We start from the raw sequence: 10,743 nt of genomic DNA on the forward strand, positions 1-10,743 counted from the left end.
GAACAGATTTTTGGAAAGCTTTCAAATTGGCCCCGGGTGTAATTTCCTCGATTGAAACTTCAAATAGCAACGTGCCTAGATTAACAGATAAAGACGGTGAGGAAAAGTTTCCGCTGACAGCAGAAGAAGAAAAACGTTTAGGCGGAATCATTAGTCTATTTCCAGACTTTGAAAGGCAAGGCCTCGGAAGAACAAAGCTTCTGCAACATCATATAGAGGTAGGCAATGCCACCCCGATTAAACAGCGATTTTACCCAGTTTCACCGGCGGTTGAAAAAGTTATGTTTCAGGAGATCGATAGAATGTTACAGCTAGGAGTTATTGAGAAGTCAAATAGTCCTTGGAGTTCGCCCATGCGTTTGGTGATTAAACCTGGAAAAGTTCGTTTATGCTTAGATGCACTACGTATTAACGAGGTTACAAAGAAAGACGCATACCCACTGCCCAGCATCAATGGAATTTTCGCAAGACTACCAAAAGCTAACATCATCTCCAAGATAGATTTGAAGGATGCTTTTTGGCAAATAGGTTTGAGTGAGGAATCAAAAGCAATCACAGCATTTACAGTACCCGGTCGTCCATTGTATCATTTTGTGGTTATGCCATTTGGTTTGTGTAATGCCGCGCAAACAATGTGTAGACTAATGGATGAAATAATACCCCCTGAATTAAAATATTGTACTTTTGGATACTTAGACGATTTATGTGTAGTATCAGAAAGCTTTGAGGAACATCTTATTGTGTTAGCCAACCTAGCTGAGCAATTTCGAATGGCGAATGTGACTTTAAATGTGGCAAAGAGCAAATTTTGTGTCACAAAAGTTGCATTTTTAGGATATATAGTAGGCAATGGAGGAATTTCAACTGACACATCAAAAACAGACGCGATTCAGTCATGGCCAATTCCGAAAACAGTTAAACAAGTAAGAGCGTTTATGGGAGTAGTCGGATGGTATAGACGATTTATACCTAACTTTTCAGATATTAGTTTTTCAATCACCGAGCTTCTGTCGTAGAAAAAGAAATTTGTCTGGAACGAGCAAGCTCAGAAATCCTTTGAAAAGCTTAAGTCTGCGTTGACTTCAGCTCCAGTTTTGCAGAACCCGAACTTTGAACGGAAGTTCTATGTGCATTGCGATGCGAGCGATGTCGGCATAGGCGCTACGTTAGTTCAAATGTCAGATCAAGGAGAAGAAAAACCAATTGTATTTATGTCCAAGAAACTGAGTTCAGCTCAACGAAACTACAGTGTAACGGAGCGGGAATGTTTAGCAGCATTAGAAGCAATCGACAGGTTTAGATGCTATATTGAGATGCAGGAGTTTGAATTTATTACGGATCATGCGAGCCTTTTGTGGCTGATGAAGCAACCTAATTTGAAGGGACGGTTGGCCAGATGGGCCATGAAATTGAAAAGTTACAAGTTCACGATAAGCCATAGAAGAGGTCGGGACAATGTCGTACCTGATGCGCTTTCGAGAATGTTTTCAGATGAAATAAGTGCACTAGAAGAAGTTTATCCTGGTGTTGATTTAAATTCCAACTGTTTTGGTGATAGTGAATATCAGAATTTGAAAAAAAAGTTTTTAGATAGTCTGGGAGAGTATCCAGATATACGAGTAGAAGCTGGTTTTGTCTATATACGAACTGAACATGATGATGGAAATTTAGAAAATCAAGAATCGAGATGGATACTGTGGATTCCATCTGGTTTGACGACTGAAGTCATAGGCAGTGCTCATAATAGTATTATATCAGCACATGGAGGAATGGCTAAGACCCTAGAATTAATAAGGAGATTTTTTTATTGGCCAGGCATGGTGTCACAAGTGAGAGATTATGTTCGTAACTGTGATATTTGCAAGTCTACCAAAGCCCCGAATTACATTTTAAAACCGCCGTTGGGAAAGCCAGCAGTTTCAATGCGTCCTTTTCAAAGGTTATACATAGACCTGCTCGGTCCATATCCACGCAGTAAGCGAGGGCATATTGGGTTGGTAATAGTTTTGGATCACTTTTCCAAATTTCATTGGCTTTGTCCGTTGAAGAAGTTGACATCTCGTTTAATACAGGAGTTTCTTCAGGATCATATTTTCTTTATGTTTGGTATTCCGGAAATCCTAGTGAGCGATAACGGAGCACAATTCCAAGCGGTCGAATTTAACGCGTGGCTAACGAACCTTGGTATTAAGCATGTATATACAGCGTTGTATTCACCTCAAGCCAACGCCTCAGAACGGGTGAATCGATCAATCATAGCAGCGATTAGAGCTTATCTTAACGATGATCATAGAGAGTGGGATGAACATATTCCAGCAATTAGTTGTGCTCTGCGGAATGGTCATCATGTGAGCATTAATTGTTCTCCATATCATGCAGTTTTTGGCTTTGATATGATTACACATGGGTCTCATTATAGTCTACTAAGTAAGTTCAATTTATTAGATGAATCACTTAATCCCCTTAGGAAAGACGATCAATTGCAGTTGTTGAGAAAAGAAATAAAACAGCAAATTGCATCAGCAGCAGATAAAAACGCGAAGCAAATTCATTTTAGGATAGGGCAAGAAGTATTCAGAAGAAACTTCAGCCAGAGTAATTTTCAGAAAAATACGAATGCGAAATTCAATCCTCAATGGGTGAAATCTAGAGTCAGGGAATGTTTACGGAATTGTTATTATGTTTTAGAAGACCTCCAAGGAAAATTACAAGGAACATATCATGCCAAGGATATTAAACAATGAGATTTTCAGACTAATTCCCCGAGAAAACTCTAGAATTCGTCTGTGGTTGTGGAGGTGCCTTGAGTAAAACTTGCAGCTCAAAAGAAAAAAAAAAAAAAAGTAAAAAAGAAAGGAAGGCAGCATTTAAAAGACCCGCGAATGCACTGCTTGATTGCAGAAAGAAAGTTCGCCACAGTGGTACATTTCTTTTTCCCATTATGCCAATAGCGGATAATGTCACTTTGACAATTGACTTCGGGTCTAAACGAAGATCAAAGCTAGGCATAGAGCATAGGCAACCGAGCGGAACAGTCCTTTGCAGGAAGTGAGAAAAAAATTAATATTTCATTTTTTTTGTGGTTAAAATAACCCAAGTAAATTTTAAATCCGAATAAATACAAGCCATCTTCATGGGCTTGAATCGGAAATAAAAATGAAACCATTGATGTTGGTGTTCTCTATTTCAAGATATACTTCTTGAGTAAGTGCTAATTTTTCTTTGAATCATTAAAAATTTGGTCATTTTTGCAAATAAAATTTTGCACGCAGATTTTCAAAGTCTCGGTATGTTCATTCATGATGGAAAAGAAAAAAGGAAATTAAAATGTATTGCTTTGATTAAGCAGAAGGTAATTATACAGCTCTAAAGAAAAGAAAAAAAAACGCATTAACGAAATTCACATTTTATCACGTATGTGTATATAATTTTTTTGTTAGACAAACGTAAAGCCCAAATTTTGGTGTCAAATATTCCAAAGCCAGAAGTCCAAGACATTTATGTTGGATAGTGCAAGCAGCGAAGAATTTATTCGACAAAGAGACGAAACAATTACATTGGCGACCATCTGATCAGTCAGATTTCGATACGACACGCGGCAAGCGGTGAAAAGTGAAAACGAAAATTTTTAACTTCTTTTGTTTAAACCTAGGTAATATACTAGAATCGAAAGCTAGAATAAGTTGGTGTACAAGTAATAATTGGTAATAAGAGAAGAAAAAAAAAAAAAGCAAAAGGAGTGAAGCAAGTGAAAAAAAGTATACAAAGAAGAAAACGCAAAGCAACATTTCGAGCCACATTGTGCAAAACCAAAATTGTTTTTTTTAAGTCGCGAGGTAACATACACTAAAAATGAAAAAAAAGGAGCAAAACAAAAAAATGGAAAAAATGAACTAATGCAAAATTGAAAGGTCAAAAAAAAATCTATAACAGAGGAAAAAGAAAGTGAAAATATAAAAAAAAAAAAAATTAAGAAAAAACAAGCATGAGCAATTGCTTTACTTGGTAACAAAACAAAAATGTGAACATAATTAATACAAAAAAAAAAAATTAAATTAAATCTATAGCCTCTACAGCAATTCCTCGAAGGCCTTCGTCGGACGCTACAAGGGTGAGTTTTTTTACTACACTTTTTTGTTACCAAAATATAAAGCGAAGTCGGAGACGTTAAGCAAGAGTATTCAATGCAAAGATAAAAGCGAAAACAATTGTCGTTGCTTATCTCCACTCCGTTTGCCCCTCTATATATTGTTATATACTTCTAATGTGTTTCAAATAAAATCATGCGTAAAGAAAAGAAAAAAAGAAAATGAACTGAAAAGTGAAAAGTATCAAAAGAGAAAAAGGCAAGAGTGAATAAATATGCATAATTGTTTTATTAAAACATTTTGTATGTGAAGAGTTGAAAAAAAAAAATTGAACGGTTAATTTTTATACGCTGCATATGTAAGCGTTGCGTTTTGCTTTTGCACAGTGGGTCGAAGTTTAAAAGAAAAAAAAAGAGAAGTTAATAATGTTCATGAAATTATGCCGAGTATTTAGAATATTTTTTTTGATATTGATTTAATTATCTTTGAATATAAATCGATATGCGTTAAAGTTTCGAGCTATATATTTTTTTTAGTAATTACAAATTAATTTGTTGATCATTTATGAAGTTGTAAATTTTCTTATATATATTATGGAATGGTTTTGGTTTTTTTTAATGTGAGTTAACTTTGTTCTCAGAATAATACATGAAACATTAGATTCTAAGAAATGAATAATTGTGAGAATACATTAATTTAAGTGAATAATAATGATTTTTATAATGAGGTAATTTTCTGAACTTTCTTTTGGGCAATCTAATGTGAATAAGGATGTTTGTTCTGGGATTTTCCCCTCGCGCTGAAAGGAAAATCATGGTAGGGTGGGTAGAGAGCGCGGCTGTAAATACACCTATACAGCCAACACTAGGACTATCTTCTTCTATTCTTTTCTCTCTATTCTATTTCGAGTTTCAGCACAGGGACTTTATTTAAAGTTGCTGACGTGTGAGTGGGTGAAACACATTCATCAAAGAACCACCCCAGCCGATTGTCTTGCTAGCCGCATTAAGAGTCCCGCAGATGAATCGTGTTAACACCAAGATAGGCCTCACACAATAACGTATAGTTGCCGACTGCAATGGTTGGTAAGCCTTTGTGGTGTCGTGGTTATAGATATTTAGTTACAGAAATTTTTGCCGCCCAACCATGGGGCACATTCTAATTAGATACAATAATTTTTGCTACCCATCGGCTACGTAAAGGCTTTGTACGTTACAAAATTACCTATACTTTTGCAATATTATCAATGAGTTTAAACTGAAATCTGGGTGCTTACTATAAATTTTTTCAATAATTTCTGTCATATTGTGTTTTAATTGATTTTAAATCCTGTCTAGATTATTGGCTCTGCTCATATATCTTTATACCCTTGCTAAAAGGGTATATTAATTTTGGTCAAAAGTGTGCAACGCATAGAAGGAAGCATCTCCGACCATAAAAAGTATATATATTCTTGATCAGCACGACGAGACGAGTTCAAATAGCCATGTCCGTCCGTCCGTCCGTCCGTCCGTCCGTCCGTCCGTCCGTCCGTCCGTCCGTCCGTCTGGATCAACGCAAACTCCTCCTAGACCGTTTAAGCTACAGAGCTGAGATTTTGCATGTAGGCTTGTATATACTGCAGGCGTTGTATATCTCGGATTTAGCCGGATCGGATCACTACATCATATAGCTCCCATACAAATGGCAAAGTCACGAACAGTGACTTTTCTTAATAACTTCGTTATTTTTTGAGCTATGGTCGTGAAATTTAATATTGGTGAGTTAATTACACATATAAACGACTATGCCAAATTTGACCAAGATCGGGTGACTATATCATGTAGCTCCCATAGGAACGATCTTTCGAAAACAGTGACTTTTGTCAATAACTTCGTTACTTTTGACGCGATTGCTTTCAAATTAAACATTTGTTAGTTTAATATATCTGTTAATGACTTTGCCAAATTTGATAAGGATCAGGTATATATATCATATAGCTCCCATAGGAACGATCGGTGGAAAACAGTGACTTTGATCAATATATCGTTATTTCCTATGCTAAGATTGTAGGCCGTTCTTTCGGAAACATTAGCCTTTTTAGCTTAAACGTTTTTCCACTTTGATGGCTTTAGCTAAGGAAAGAGTTACCAAAAATGTTGCAAGGGTATACAAACTTTGACGCGGTCGAAGTTAGCCCCGGCCCTCTGGTTTCTTTATAAGTTTGTTATGTTTGACGTAAAGGGTCAAAAGAAAATTGACATACTGACACTATAGTTAGTATAAGCAGTAGCAGCCATAATGCATTGATATCGTCAGTGTGATCAATAATTTTGACATTATTCACCATATTGGCCGTATTATCTTTTGCTTTGGTAACGCCACACACTTGGGCCTCTGCTCGGATAGCGTTGCAAAAATACGTTTTTTCATAATCGCGTTTGGCAAAAATTATATATGCAATCGATAGGAAATACTTCAAAGATTATGAATCCGAAAAATTTTTGAAATCGGTTGAGATTCATGGGTGCTAGAGGTCCCAAAGTTGAGACATTTTTAGTGAAAAGGAAAAGATGATAATTTTTAAAAAAAATTGCAACTTTAAAACCGAATATTGGGCGATTTCAGCAATCGATCTTGGATTTTTTGGTTTTATCTGAAAAGTATGTTTTATTAATAGCATGTTTCATAAATTTTAATAATTACTTAAATAGTTATTTAACTAGAAGCGTTTAAAAAATGTACTAAATATTGGCATTTTTTGATGGAATAAAACTAGCAAGACTCAACGAGTATCAATAACGGACTACATACACTAGGTAGGTGAAATATTTACCTATCAGATGTATATAGTCCCAAAAAATGCGCTGCAGGTATAAGGAAGAAGAAGAGCGCATGCGTATTTGCCTGTAGCTTCTTTGTGTTTAAATGATAACATTGCGTAATGCTGTTTTGCAAATACTAACTGTTTACATATATGCCTTTCTACAATGTTATCATTGCTAATTACCTGCTTTGGAAAAAATGACAGGTAAATGTTATTTAAGTTGATGAAAAGTTTGTCCTAGTTGTGGGTTGGTCGTTTTTATTTCCGTTTACCTAATTGGATGTAAATATTAAGTTGTTTACCCAATTAATACAAAAAGGGTAATACCGATTTTTCGTTCTACCTAGTTAATTTAAAAAGTATAACATAAAGAGCTACTTATTCCTCTCGTTTGCGATAGTTTATTTTTAACTTCATAAGTGGAAACATAAATCAGGACTGAATAGTATTTGTCAATATAATTCAAGACAGTTATATTTAATTGTGCAAAAATGTTGTTAAAGAATGAAAGGATTTTGAAAGTTTTCAAAGAGTGTGAAAACTAAAATGATTTTGAAATGGGATTGCTAAAGGGGATGAGCGTTTCATTTGAAAACGCTAGTACGGAGCTAAGTTGAAAATCAAATATACACAATATAACTCACTTCAGATACACTAATACATTAAAAACTTCTCGTGTTAGACAAAATGAAGACTTTTTAACATGCTAGCAGCCTCTTCGGACCCACTTATTGCATCACTGAGACACGTGCGATCACGAAAGGATTTGAAAAACAGCAACTATGGTCCCGAAATGTTGAGTTTATTGGATACTGATGTAAATATTGAAAATTATTTTGAAGAAAATCAGCCATCAATAGCAAATTTTCAAAATTAACCTAAAAAAAAATGTAAAAAAATTTTTTTTTTCTTTTTATAATTATGTTAAAAAATCAAATTAAAACATTAAAAATGTTACATAGTCGTCTAAAACAATGAAAAATTCCATTTGTGATTGAAAAAACCGGGTTTCGATCGATGTCTTAAGAAAAAACATGAAAAAAACCTTGAATATTACAGCACCACGAACACCCAGCACTTTTGACAAACATTAATTTTGAAGCTTAAGGTAAGGTGAAGTCCTTTATCATATGCTTTTTAAATTTTTGAAATCGCTTTATTGGTTTAGACGCTATGATTTTTGCAATGCTAAATGCCAGAAGGACCCACTGTGCGCCGCTACCGAACCAAAAAAAACCTTTATAAAATATGATCTCTTTGCAAAATTTATTTTATTTTATTTATTTATTTCATTATTTTTTTTGCGTAAAAGTAAAAGAAAATTTTTTTTCTCTATCAATTAAAAATCTTTATTTTTTAATTTTTGAATTTTTATGCCATTTTTCGAGCTCATCGGAGGCTTTAGAAACACACAGTCTCTCTTGATTTTTAGTTTCACACAGAAACAATCCACACACAGACCTTTTTGGCCATTAATATATTGATACCCCATACGGTGCATCCATTTGAAACCGCTTTTCCCACCGATATAAAATTGCATTGCAAGCCTGGTACAAATAAAAAATCTCTGAGCGTTATTGTGTACCCAAGTTTGCTCTTTACAATCACTGTTCCTCTGCCTTGTCTCTTCTTTCATCGCGCATTTTGCCGCGAAATGCCCTGGTTGGCCACATTTAAAGCATCGGCGCCTGTCTCCCTCTGACTTGTTGTCTCGTCGCTTACCCCTCTCACCACCGATAGAGCATGCTGCGAATGCCTGTACAACATCGTTTTGATTGTTCGTCTTTCGTCGTTCATTTTCTTCGGCTAGCTTGCATTTTATGGTACTGAAACTCGGCAACTCATCACGAGCTTCCAAGGCCACGACAAAGTTCTTATAAGACATGGGCAAACTCCCAAGCAACAAAATTACGGTAAACTCTTCTGGCAAACTTACACCGATCGCCGACAAATTTTCATTAATGTTTGAAAATTCCAATGTGTTTTTGCACGCTGTCACCTTCAGCCATTCTTTTGTTTAATAACTGCTTAAACAGGGTCACTTTTCTCACTGGACCTGTTGGTCGATGGAACTTTTCTAGTTCTTTCCATATCTCGCTAGCTCTTTCACACTTTTTTATGGAGTTCAATTGCGGCGCACTTATTGACAAAAACAGCACCGGCATGGCCTTGTCGTTTTGACGTTTCCATGCTTCCACGCTTCATCAGTTTTGGATTCCACAAGTTCTCCTGAAACCACTGACCACAAATCTTGATGTACCAACACGCTTCGTACAAGTACGCACCACGTGTCATAGTTGGCGTCGTCCAACTTTTCAATATTGTGCATCGAACTCATTTTTCTTGCAATGTCCGTTATGCCGAGAAAAATACACGAATCTTGCCCACTCAATACTTTCACACTATTTTTTAGTGAATACACTTAACACTGAGGCCCATAACCTGTTGGTTTGTGAAAAGTGTAGAACTACAACGTTTGGTTGCTTAGATGAGAGTGAGCTCTATTTTATTGAACATAAGCTTAACTAGGGTTGCCACATGTACAGCTGACAGACACAGCACAAAATTGCCATATCAACAATCTAATTTGCAATTAGAAGTTTTTATGAAATCTTATCCTATTATTCCATCGCATGGGATTGAGAAATCTGAATGAAGCAGATGAAATTCGTATGGAATAATAAATTTATCTGACTGCAATTCAATTGAGACTAGGCCTATGGAGTTTATTACTCCTTCTCCTATGTATGAATGTTATTTTAATATTTGTTTTAACATTCTTTAAAGATACGAAATTATTAAGACTTAGGTTAATAGAATAGACTTTATTTTCTAATTTTGAGCATTTGAAGGATGCTCGGAGTTTCTCCGTTTCCCTGGTCGCTTTGGGTAATTCTGACATTATTGCCATTGTTACTATTATAGCTGTTCCGGTTCTGGGTGTTGTTTCGGTTTGAGATATAACTATGTCGGCTATAACCTCGTCCTCCTCTATTGTTTCTTGTATCATTGTAGTAATTGTTATTACCATAAGAGTTGTAGTTACCTCGGCCATTGCCTCTACCTCTTTGATTAGTTACCAGCTTCTAGCACGATTTTTAGCTTTTCATGCTCACAGTTCTTAACCATGGCAGCTATGGACTCTTTTGTTGAGAATTTTTCGGCATTATCAGGGTCTAGGCCATCGTCAATATAGGCAGCCTCAAGTTGTTTGCGCAAGCTGTCTATATCGGTTGCATATTGCGATGCCGTTTTGCCTTTCTCTTTTAACAGTTTGGCTTTTAATACGCCGGTTGATTCACCTTTGACGTTACCCTTTAATTTATTAATTATGCCTATAATTGTGTTTTCATTTTGTATCCTGTAATGGATTGTTCCAACTATAATCGATTTGATTACTTCAACTGCCAAATCTTCCTGGATACCCTTGGTTCGTTCGACAATTCTTAATGCTGTCAAGAACCTATTTAATGACAACTTGTTGCCATCAAATTCACGGATGGAAGAGGAAACCTGCCTGGTCAGGCATTGTATTTTCCTGTAATGTTTCGATTTCGCTATCAATTCCTGTATCAATGTCTATCATTGGCTTAGACTCGTCTAAACCTTCTAGCTGGTACTCATCAAATTCTGCTATATGATTTTGGTCTTCTCTTATTGTTATAACAATATTTCGTCTTATTGCGATATTGTTTAATCTTGTCTTCAATGTTTGTTTTATTTTGTTACATTGAAACCTATGTTCTTGAGTTAATTTCTCATTAACATCGTTTATTGCAATTACAATATTGTTATATTGTATATATATATATATATTGTTATATTGTATGGTATACTAATGTATCATTC

The sequence above is a fragment of the Drosophila willistoni genome, unplaced genomic scaffold (genome assembly GCF_018902025.1).
Source record: "Drosophila willistoni isolate 14030-0811.24 unplaced genomic scaffold, UCI_dwil_1.1 Seg762, whole genome shotgun sequence".
Classification (NCBI taxonomy): Eukaryota; Metazoa; Arthropoda; class Insecta; order Diptera; family Drosophilidae; genus Drosophila; species Drosophila willistoni.